Here is a 12,594-nt window from a genome sequence, read left to right as displayed (position 1 = left end):
AACGAACGCCCAGCGGAAGTGCGTATCGCGGTGGGCGGAGCAACCCGAGAAAAACGAAGACGCTCTGGCTGGCTCTGGCAGCCCGCGGGTAGCCAGAAGTGGAAAATCGAAGAAGCCCAGGGTAAATTGTCGAGATCTTGAAGGCCATGCTTTTTGCTGACTACATGTGGCATAAGCGATTCAAAAGCAAGAATACTGCATGTAATTTATTTCTGCCCTAAACTATAGCGCACAATATGAGCATGTCAATGTTTCTTCTTGTCTAGCAACATATGTATGTAGTTCGGCTCAAAGGCCGGCTCAAAACGGCACAAAACCTGCTGTAGTGGGTATTATTGTCGGAATCACGGAGGCCACAGCAGCCGCACTATTATACAGACGGCGATGGCGGCGCCGGTATTTTCGTATTCAACGCGACAGGTAGAATACGAAGCTACGGCGTGTTGTTATTGCTCCGTCTTCAACGGTTGTCGTGCGAGCTGCGTCGATGTGTTTGTTTGACCGTGTGTTATTAGGTTTGCTGTAATGAAATGAGACGTAGTTCGCGAGCACGAAAGTGCCAGAAGATGGCTTGAGTCTCGCTGTAAGCACGCCGTATGCGTGGCGCGCCAGCTAAATGTGGACCAACGATTTTCATGCCATGGAGTGCGTTCCCTTTGTCTCCGCTTGTGTTCGTGGAAAGTTTGGTGGACGGCGCAGAGAAGTAATGCGTATTATTAGCGCGCCTCAGCTCGTCCACTACCCAGTGGCTTGTTTGCTGCAAGTAACATCGCAGACGCATCACTGGAAACTTGGAGAGTGCCTTTCGACCTCGTCGTACTGTTGAAACGGTAAGCAATCGTGCTCGCCAACTACACGTGCGTTCATCCGTGTTGTGTGTGCTTCCCGTGTGTGTATAGAGTGCCTTGCGAACGTAGCAAGTGGAACACCCACGACAACAGTGAACCCTGTGCTGATACTTGCTACGCGCTGGTTGTAAGAATTGTGTACGCAACTCTATTGCCACAGTGCGGAATTGATAATCCTGATAAGCGTTTGCTTCCCCTGAGAAAAGTTTCGGAAATCGTGTTCGCCTTGTGCAGTTGTGCGTGAGCTCCCGCCTGCCTGCTAAAGTTGCATAGTAACGACCCGTCTACCTCTTCATCGATTCTTTCTTCAATGACGTTTGCTCACTTATAAATGCTTCGACGTTGTGCACAATCTCTGCTTACGAGGTTTTTGGCTAACGAACAGTTCTAAGAAAAAAATGTAAGCCAATCACAGCTTGCTACTAGTACAGCTTTATTTCCAAGGCAAGATGTGTTGACATAACTGACTTAACTAAGCATGACAGGGGAACGTTGCCTATACTAAGTAATGGAAAAAAAAAGCATTAAGTTTAGATTATAATCTGCTGCTGCGGTGCGTCCAAAACTTTATTTGATGTAGAGGTCCGCATTGTCATGACATTCGATGATTTCGAGCATTTGCTCTCTTTCCACATTAGTGCAGACATTGTTTTCGTGACTCTTTTAGGTGCTGATTGCATGTTTTCACGATATCACAGCTTTATTGTGCCACTGATTTAAGCTAACATAGAATTGATTTTGTAGTGGCGAGGCCGTGACCCACAACATTAACTACAAGATCGAGGAGCCCCAAGAAATGCCGACCCTGTGGATATATGGCTGCAGCAGCATGGCGTGTGATCTGGATCGTCATGACAGGTGTGTATGAAATGTACGTGTTCCAAAAAGGGGGCTTGGTGTCATTCATGGTGAAGTTTGTCGACACATTACTCAATGCAGCATACTAAAGAGACTAAATATTTATGCAACCTTATTGAACTTGCTACCTATTAGTGTGCATAGCCATTATGCCCACATGATTGTGTTCTGTATAAAACTATACCCAACCATTCCTGATGTTTAGTATTTCTTTTGCGTAAGTTGCTTACCTGCAAGTTACATATATTTTTTGCTTTGTACATAGTGTATTTATGACTTTTTATTGGGGTTTTATTCTTTGAAAACTATTTCCTATGCTGTACCCCTATTTGCATATTTTTTTTTCTGTTTGTGCTAGAATCTCATGCAGTTTTCTGTGCATGTAGGAATTCGAAGGGTAGTGGTCTAAATATGTCACAGGTCTAAGCACGTAGTGTGCACATCTTTGTTTATCATTGATATATTTACAGTTACTTCTCTGTTCCCATAGTAACAGCCACTGCAAAATACACATTTGGTGAGCTTTAATTTCTTGAAAATTAATATGAAGGTCAGTATTTACTAAGCTGCATTTACTTCTGTAGTACATAGGCACAGACTGATATGGATACCTTGTTGACCTACACAGGATGCCTTTTTTGTTTGTTGCATTAAATATGGGGGCTCACCCACATCTCTTACTATATATGTGGTATGCCTCATCGATTTCACTTGTCAGTTTTTACGGTGGATGAAAACAGATGAACGATGTAATCAAACATGAAGCCCCGTTGTGGAAATGTACGGCCAAGTTGGATGACCATACTGGATCTCTTATACACATGAGAAGATACCGGCCAGTTTGCCGTATGTACGCTTGACCACATGTGAAAGGGATACAGTGCACTCACTGCCTGTGACACACGACAAATTTGGTGGTATCTTTCACCGAGCAAGCCTCCCTTGCCTGCTTGCCTTTCTCAATTCTCTTGCACACTGCTGTGCATATGGCACCCTGACAAGAAAGGCTTGCTTAGATACCACTAAATTTGTCTTGTCTGTCAGGGGTAGTGTAGTCTATTCTTGTGATCAAGTGTATATTTGGTCAAATGTACATGCAACAGATTGGCCGGTGCCTCAACACGTACCTAAGACAGCACCATAATTCACTCCCCGGATCAGTATGTTCGTCCCACTTGACCATGCACCGATGGGACTGGGGCTGCGCACCTGATTTAGACTGTTCATCTGTTTTGTTCAGCTGCGGCAACCAATTGGCCAACAACATCGCTGAGGAATGCCACATAAAAAGACTGGGTCACAATCTGTTTACTGAATTGTCTGCAACCTTCGTAGTAACAAATTTGTTTGTTGCAACTAGTTTTAGGCACGTTATTTCTTGTTAAATTTTCTGCTTGACCTATAGAGCAGTTATGCAATCAGTTTTCAAAGTTACTTGATTAGTATAATTTTTGTTTTCTGTTTTTCACATGCCAGGTTGCAAGAAGGACCCTTTTTAATTAAAACTGAATTAACATTTCAATTGCAATTGGGCAGTCTTATCATTGCGCTTAGGATACATATCAGTGTACATACCTGTACTAGATTAGAAACTAATTGTTTCAATAACTCAAAAAGCACGAATATACTGTGTCCATTGTATCTGACAGTGACACCGCGACTGTGTTCCAAATACCACAAATTGGCAGTTATCCATCATAGTTTGCGAAAACAACTTAAAACATTATTGTTCCCCATACAATGCATACTTAGATGCCCAAGCTCCATGTGAGAAATTTATTATTCGCATATTAAGCATAGTACATACCAACTATGGCTAATAGCGGATGGAATATTAATTTTGTCTACCGCTCAGCAATAGAAGCCAGTAGGTCATTCCCTTTTCAAAAAAAAAATTTTCTATGCATAGTGTGACATCTGTATAGGACTCTTAGCTCATGGGTGTTCCTGCTTGCTTATGTTATAAATGGGAATGTGTTGTCATTGCAAGATGAGATTAATGTGTGACTAGGCTGTTGTCGTTCGGAGATGCTTTTTGTCATCAGCAATGATATTCTACTGCCAGGCACATTGGCCCAGTGCTGATGTCACCGAATCTTGGGAAAGTAAAAATGTTCTCAAAAGTGATTCTCAAAAGAACTGCCACTGTTTGGCAGAGTGGTGGGCAGGTGGGGCGTTCTGCCACCTTTCTGTTATAATTTTTTTCTGAAATACTGAAATGAAACTTAGCATAATGCTACAACTATATAGATATTTGTGGCATGTTTGTGCCTGCTAATACATTATGACTGAATGTTCATTACACCTTTTGAAAATTAATTTCAATTTTATTTTCCAGGCTCCACCGTCGCCGTTACTAGACGGACCAAATGAGGCCAAAAACTAGCCTTTCCTCGCTCCATTCCTGGGAAGTAAAATAGCAGGTGGTCATGTAAGAATGAACTTGCAACCATGTGGGCAGTAGCCAAAGCTCCCTACAGTTCATGCTGGTGGTGGAATGATAAGACAAACCGCAATATTTATTTGTTTACTTATTCACTTAATATTTATTTATTCATATCTCATGAATACTGTGCAGTTTTTTTAGCAAGGAGTCAGGTAAAATAAAGAAATATTGTTGCATCAAAGTAAACGTTATTTGAAAAAGCATAATTCACGTAGCACGAATTCATGGAAACTAAATTTTGAAGAAACAGAGCAGTAAGGTTAACACATCTTATATAACAAAAAATGAGATCACATTTCTGTTGGACCTAATACCATAATTTAATCTGTCAAATTAGAGATACCATATGCTGCTCTAATATACAATCACTAATTTATGAGTAGATGCGCGAAACTCTCAAACGTTGCAACAATTTCATGCTAGCTGTAAATTCATATATACAGTTTGTTGACCTTAGACATAGCAGATGGAGTCTGCAGAACTATGATATCTCTTTCTGGCACAGAGACGGGCATTAGTAAGCTTCGTGGTGTTATTTTTCTTAAACCTGCCAAATAGTCCTTCCTGCAACAGGTAGAATTCTCAAATGCCGCAAACTTAATTCAAATTAGTGCTGTGGTTGTCTCAAAAGTATTTCTGTATTTTGGATGTATTTGAGTAGGAAAATTTACAGAATTAACGAACTTGTGCTAGCTCTTTTTTTTATTTACAGTTGCAAACTAAGTCCTTTTCCTTCAAGTTTTGCTATTTTCAGCAAATTTTAATAAAAATTGATGGTGTTAATGTAAAAACTATAATTTAAACATTTTTAAATGTATCAAACCTCATCAAATTTGGTTGCATAGTTGCCGAGAAAAACGATTTTACTGTTCATGTGCATTACATAGGAGCTCCTGAGCTAGATCTCTTTTTTAGTCATTGCGTGTGTCGGTCTGGTTTGTATTTCTCACCCTAATTAGAATATTGGCTCTGATCTCAAAATTGTTTCCCTTACAACGAAATACAAGCTTTTAAACTTTTTACGATATATGCTGTACTGCTCTATGATAACCCCTGTTTGCCACATTTTTGCAGGGCCTACCAGTGCTAATTTTACACATAAACATAGACTAAAATGCTGTGTGGTTTCGGTATATGGTGTACTTATCTGTGAAAGCCATTATTTGCCACATTTTTGCAGCGACTGCCAGTGTTATTTTTGCTCAGACTAAAATGCTGTGTCGTTTCGTCAGGCTGACACAACATTGCAGTGCACATTCATATCAGTCTATTTTCAGGCTTTAGTATCCAAACATTTAATGTGCACTGCTGGAACAGGCACTCCTTTTGCAGTTTTAATGGTATGGTTTCTTGTCCTAGTCAAGCCTGTTATTGCGAGGTGTCAACTGTAATCAAGTCTGCCACTGATTCTTTTACCTCATGTTTCGTGTGTTTGCACCACCAGCTTGACCTGAGAAGCATGTTGGCAGCTACAGTTTGTGTGTTGCAAGTTCTAGTCTGAAGTGTGTATGTCACATATATGAAGCATGTATCTAGTCTGAAGTGCAATAAACATTTCAAACTGAATACTTTGTGGTTGTAGCACCAATTATTTTGCCACTGCATTTACTGTAGTCCTTATTGCCTACAGTAGAACTTTGGTAAATTGCAAGTACTTTACACACATCGGCCTAGCTTTTATAGGCATTTGCTTGTAGGGACTCGAAAGCAACTCGATAGAAATATTCTATAGAAATTTGCCTTTAGCATCTCTAAAGAAACTCGATAGAAATATTCTATAGAAATTTGTCTTTAGCACATCTAAAGGAACTCGATAGAAATATTCTATAGAAATTTGCCTTTAGCATCTCTAAAGAAACTCGATAGAAATATTCTATAGAAATTTGTCTTTAGCACATCTAAAGGAACTCGATAGAAATATTCTATAGAAATTTGTCTTTAGCATCTCTAAAGCAACTCGATAGAAATATTCTGTAGAAATTTGTCTTTAGCATCTCTAAAGCAACTCGATAGAAATGTTCTATAGAAATTTGTCTTTAGCATCTCTAAAGGAACTCGATAGAAATATTCTATAGAAATTTGTCTTTAGCATCTCTAAAGCAACTCGATAGAAATGTTCTATAGAAATGTGTCTTTAGAGTTCCTATAAGAATGCGGTGGCCAAATAACTTTTGAAACTCTATAGGAAAATTCTATAGGCAATCAAAATAAACACAATAAAGTTCTATAGAGAAAGTTCAAAAGACTTTCTAAAAAAACACATTAAAAATTTTTGTAAGGGTAAGATGCGCTAGAACGGACCGTGACGCTGTCTACAGAGAGCCGAGGCTGTAATTGCTTGCCATATTCCGCTATTCGTGCTCTGCAATCGCTTTCCCGTCATGCCTTTGTGCTCTCTTAAGCGCCGTAATGTAACGCACCGGTTCCGTGTCGCAACACCCTGCAGGGCACTGTTACGCGCCTCTTGGGCTACAGCGCGAAAGGGCCTCTATTTGACAGCGTAACAATAAAAGTATTAGGGGAGAGAGCAGACGGTGTGGGATGTGCATCGGCCGCCAGGCGATGTGAAAAGCTATGAGCGAGGGATAGGGTTGCAGCAAAGCTCTCCCGTTTATTTATTTGTTTTCCACCTTACGCCTTACTCCGCCTCACTTCTATTTTGCATAATGTCTTCCTCTGCTTGCATTTTAAGGAGCCTAAAGTACCACAGTCTCATTTTTCAGTGTATAAGAATAAAAAAGGAGGATATGTTGCTGTTAACATTCTCGCTTTATCACATCTCTGACAGAGCCTTTAAAGCTCATGTGGACAATATACTCCGAGAGCTGGGACCCTCGTTAGTACAGCGCAAGTAATGAAATCAAATTTTGCTCTTTAAGTTACACTATGACGGAAACCCGAAGTTTTCACTTTTTTTCCTCTCTGTACTTTTCTCTTCATTTATATTTATTGTTGAAAGTTGGAGCACACGGGCGAGTCGCCCCCATAAAAGAACGTGGTCCACGACATTTTTGTCTCGGCGGTGGTATAAAGTCTATCCACATGTCTGTGATGTACAAATAATAATACCGATAGTAATAATGACAATAATAACAATATAGGCTCACAGGGCATACACTGTAATCCTACACGAAGGCAATGCTTTCTGCGGCGCGTGGGTATGTAACCACGTGATATTTTTCACGGTCAGCGGGTTTTCTATGCAGCCACAAAAATTAGGCATGCTAATTGCATCTTATTAAAAGAAAGAATAGCGTAGTTTTGTCCGTAGTTAAAGCACGTAAAGCGATGCAGATTAGTGTTGCGCTGAAGTCGCTTCAGAAAGCTGCTGTGACGAGAAGCACCGCCAATGGCGTGGTAGGTGTGGCCTTTCGATGGTGCACAAGATGAGTCCGCAGAAAAACTATCGGCATTCTTCAGCGCCCAAGGAAAGCATTAGATAAACTTACCTAGACGGTTGGTCTACATTACGCTCTGTTCCACCAGCGGTGATGGCGGAAACGCGCATCGAACGTCCGTATAATTTCTATCACAATAAAATTACAGCTCGATGCTCTTATAACTACTCACAACTTCCTAATTGACGTCTTGTCAATTAATAAAATACATAAGATGGGAGATAAATATTGTAATTACTAATTACATGCCTTCAATCAAAAATTACTAGAGATTTCTCAACTCGACTACGAACCTAGTTTCATTCAAAATAATCCATCTTTTTAAAGCTCCGTTTATGATATTTCGAACGCACAACATCCAATCAAGGTTATACATAGCTCATAGACAGTTCAGTGGAGCGTATTGAACGTGAGTTTCAGTACCATCAAATGAGGTTTGTCTTTCTTTGCTGAAGTTTCACATTATTGGTGCCTGTGTACCCGTTACAAATTCGTTCAATTTCTACATCACATGCCTTGCAATTACTTCCTTTTTGCTCATTCATTTATTTACTGTTTCGTGCGCCAGAATTCAGATTTAGTAGTGGTTCATGAGCACGTAAAAGAAGTAAACGTCGGTTGATTGATGTATCAATTGCATATTTAATACAATGAACGTACCACGAGTATCAAGACTTCGGGGACTTCAAAACTAGGACTGCACGAGGGGAGCGAAGGATCACGGGACTGTACGCATCTTCTTGAAAGCGTATTAGCGCAGGCTCCGACGGATGGCAAAGGGAAGGGATAAAGCAACAAGTGTTGCATAGGACAGCTCTGAGCAGTGACAGCCGGCGCTACGAAGCGCAAAGTTCGAACCAAGCACCACGTCTGTGCTAGATGGCCCTCACATACATGACGAGTAAACTACCACGAGGGGCTCGCCTTCCGGGAAAATGTTCAGCAAATGTCACTTCCAATTATTCCAGTTCTTTTTTTCTTTTCTTTTTTTCCCCCGTCAGCCCATAGTGGCGATCTATGCCGGGCGAACGATCTTGCAACGAGAAATTTAACGGCTCGAAGGACCTGTTGCTGCGTTGTGTCACGAGAAAAACAAACAAAGGATAACCCACGGGGACGTGAGAATTGCGCGCCATCAGCACGTTGGGCACGACAGAATTGGTAGATTAGCCAAGCAGCACAGCCCCGGCAACGTGCCAATAAAACCACGTGACCGCCAAAGAGCGCCATGCTTTAGTTGCATGCGTATCGTTAGTTTACAAGGTTTTTGTGTGGTAACTTATTCGTGCTTGTGTCAACTATATTTTCGAGGTGTCGTAGCGTCTTTTTTGTTCATTTAAATGGGGCGAGCACTGCACTTTGACTTTATCTCATTTCGTTGTTGACTCAGGTGCTCGACGAACACCGAGTATCGCTAAAGCTTCTCAAGCCGTGATGATAGGGGATGCAACATTTAGTTTCAAATGCTGTTCTTGCACAGTTTCATCAAAAATTAACAAGTATATACACAGAAACTGGAGGAACACACAAAGTCTTGGGACAACACAAACTTGGAAAACACAAAAGCTTTGTGACAGAACGCAGAACTTCTGTGAGCGCTGTGATCTGTTTTGCAAACTAAACCATCCGTATTGATTTCCGACTTACCAAACGTGCGCAACCGCTATAAAAAATGAAGACACTTTTGTGCTGATGTTAGCTTCTAATAAGATCTGAACTTCGCCGCATTTGTATATTTGCGAGTAGATCTACTGCAGTATAGTGTACATATAGCGCATCACGTGATCATTCCATGGCTGATTCTTAAGCGGTCAGCGTGACCAGCAGTCCATTATAATGACTCACAGTAAGGAGTGAAATGCTGTGAAAGAGACTCGTTTTTTCACAACGCATGGAGGCCACGACATGAAGTTCGGGTTTGATCTCGCAAGCTTCATTACCGGCCTGCGAAAGGCTTTGGAAGAGACACCCACCTAGCAACCACAAACATTCCATCCGGTACGCTTCATGAACGACATTCCAGCTTTTAACATCAGTTGTGATTATGCAGGGATTTAATTTGCCTTCTCGTGGAGCGTAAAACAGTTTCAATTATGAAATAAAGGCATGTGCGGGTAGGCACTCCCACGTTCACTAACACAACTCATGAATGCTCATGACATTGCACAACGAGGCGCGGCATGGACAGTCTGAATGATAGCGCAACGAAACAGTGGAAGAGCGCTGTCAAGATTATTGAAAGCGTGTTTTAGGAGTGCACGATTATCATAACTATCCACATGGGCCTCAGGCAGCGTGCCTCTTTTCGTTGAGGTAGGTCGCGTACGTGCGTGCAGCCGGTCTGCATTACTGCATGGCAGCGGCTGAAACGAGCAATTTTCTCCTTTTATTTCATTGGGCGGAATAACAAGGTATAAATACTATATATCGCGTGCAGGAAACAGCGAGTTGTACGTCAAGCTGCGTCTAATACCCCTGTCACACGAGCAGATATAATCGCGGTTAAGCCTAACCATGGTTCACAGGATTAACCACGGTTAACGCGAGCGCTGTTTGCCACTGATACACGGACTCGGTTCAGCAAACCGACGCGATCACGCGGTCATCATGCATGCAAAATTTTTTAAACAAGTTCACGGTGTATGACTAAAAAACAATAATTATCATGCATATACAAGTTGTAATAAGATATACGCTGACTGCTTTAATACTTAAAGCCTTTAATAACTCAATAATATTGAGCAGCTTAGTTATTATCACATTAAGTCTTCCAACGATGGCTGCCGCAACCGGCGTACCATTTACCAGAGCCAAAGCATTTCATTGCGTTTCTTTTTGATCACCAAGCAGACAGTGCCGTGCAAAAGAAGAAAAAGCCCCAGAAGCCATTGAACCCCACGTTGTTGTCACTTTAGTTCTGGTGGCATATACATAGGGCAACTATCGGCTGCGATGGCATTATGGTTGTTTGAGAATAAAATACTCTCCAAATTTACGGAAATAATTCCTCGGAAATCTGCGTTTAATGTTAACGAAGCGTAACTCGTGTACCATGTACTGTCGCTGCAAAATCTTGTGCCTTAGAATGAAAGGTTCAGCAATGTATCGAGCAAGTTACTGCAATACTGTGCACAGCAGTGCAGCGATTCAGGCGAGTATTGCAAATGGAAACAAAGTAGACGGCAAGGGTCCTTATGGCCTCCGTATCATGCATGTCTTCCACATGTCGTTAATTGTACAGACATTTCTGCCATTTCTAGCCTGAGTTATTGGTAACGTCGTCGGCCGCCTTGGGTTGTATTAAACTCTAAATGCGGCACGAGTCCCGAAGCCAAGCGCACGCAGCGACACGACAACGCTGGTGTTAGTAAAGAAGTGCGAGTAAACTTAACATTTAAAAGACTGCGGTGGCACTACTCTGCAAGCGAATACATGCTGGTGAAGCCACACTTTGCCTATCGAGCGAAGCCTACTTCACGCAATAACTAACATCCTATTCGGATATCATAAGCGCCAAGCTTTCATGATTGCACATGTCAACGGGCACCTTCTGTACTTACCCATAGCGCTTGCTCATGTGGTTTTCCATTTTCAACCGCAGCTGCTTCATGTTGTACGGCGTTTCTCCATGTTCAGCCTGGCGTTAAGTTCCCCCAAAATGTTCGCGCATATGCGCGCATTCCGTGCATTCGAGCGCAACGCCCCAAGGTAACCCTTCCAAATGCGTATAAGAGCCCGTGTTATCGTTTCTGACCAGTTGCTGCGCCTTTGCCTCATTGACATTTCGATCGACGCTGGTACACACGCAACAGCCATGGCGTCCGCCATCTTGCCCGTTTCTCCGTTTGCGAGAGTAAACCGAGGTTGCCAAGCTCGGTTGGCGGTAACCATAGTTGGGAGGCTTACTACGGTTACCTCTGTGGTGTAGCTAGCGGTAACTGCGGTCAGCCGTGGCCGTAGTTAGCTTAACCTCGTTTAAGGCTGTCCGTGTGCCAGCGGTATAAGTCGGAAGCATTTTTGCCGTCGCCATGCGTCATTGGTAACGAACTGAAATGCGCGTCATGGTTATGACGCCAGGCGCCGACGCATGTGTTGCGCGAAGTTTCCATTCTGACTTGCTTTCCTTTGTACTATAACCTAATTACGCATGCACTGTAGGACAAAGTTAAGGGTATGCGAGACAACATACAGTGAAAGCATCTCTAAGCACACCGCTAAAGAGAAATAAAGGACTGCGGCAGATCCAACGCATCTGTTGCAGTCTACATTTAACGCTTCAGTGCCTGCGACGAATACCTGATCGATCAATCATAACAATCACGCGATCACGGAGGCCTCCTTCTGTCCTCCTTTTTTCATGTCGTGAAAAAAGGAGGAAAAACAAGACTGGCGGTATAGAGACCGCGGTATTGTCCAACCTGATTGGGTTCTTTTGCAGAGCAGGGTATCCTTTTTATTAAAACGGTGTTGCAAATAAATCAGTTGTAGGTCAGCACCCTGTGTGTCTCCTTTCAGCAGTCATCCTTTGTCTACAATTCGCTGTGATTTACCTACACGTACGTAGCTACAGCAAGCAGGTGTTAGGCATTGTGCGCCCTTGGACGACAATTGCAAGCCGTTTCACTGCCTTTCCTTCTATCTATGTCTCTGCATATTTTCTTCATTATTATTATTATTATTATTATTATTATTATTATTATTATTATTATTATTATTATTATTATTATTATTATTAAAACAACAAGTACAGCAGGCTTCAGGAATTCTCTTGGCTGAAGTAACGCGACAGCAACATTCACTCATTCCCTGCGACACCAACATCCTCCCACAGTGAAGATAACAATGCTATGGCTATTTCCTTATGATGCATTTATATATAGAAGGCTTATATTATGTATACTTTTTTAATTTAAAAATAATCATTCAGTCGAGGATGGAGAAACCTACTTATTCCTTAGTTTTTTGGGCGTTTGAGCATCGTGACATTAGCTTCGTGGTCAGTGTAATAAGTTGATACAAGTTCAACGAAAACAATCCTATTTTG

General features: G+C 41.9%; 1 long non-coding RNA gene across 1 annotated transcript; it reads left to right on the top strand.

Moving 5' to 3' along the window:
* Positions 1–441: 441 nt before the first annotated feature.
* Positions 442–5,720, top strand: LOC135917580 (uncharacterized). Its single transcript, XR_010569338.2, has 3 exons — positions 442–830; positions 1,593–1,706; positions 4,045–5,720. It is a non-coding gene; the product is annotated as an uncharacterized lncRNA (long non-coding RNA).
* The last annotated feature ends 6,874 nt before the right edge of the window (positions 5,721–12,594 follow it).

This window comes from Dermacentor albipictus, chromosome 1, assembly GCF_038994185.2.
Source record: "Dermacentor albipictus isolate Rhodes 1998 colony chromosome 1, USDA_Dalb.pri_finalv2, whole genome shotgun sequence".
Classification (NCBI taxonomy): domain Eukaryota; kingdom Metazoa; phylum Arthropoda; class Arachnida; order Ixodida; family Ixodidae; genus Dermacentor; species Dermacentor albipictus.
This window is presented reverse-complemented; position numbering and strand designations above follow the sequence as displayed.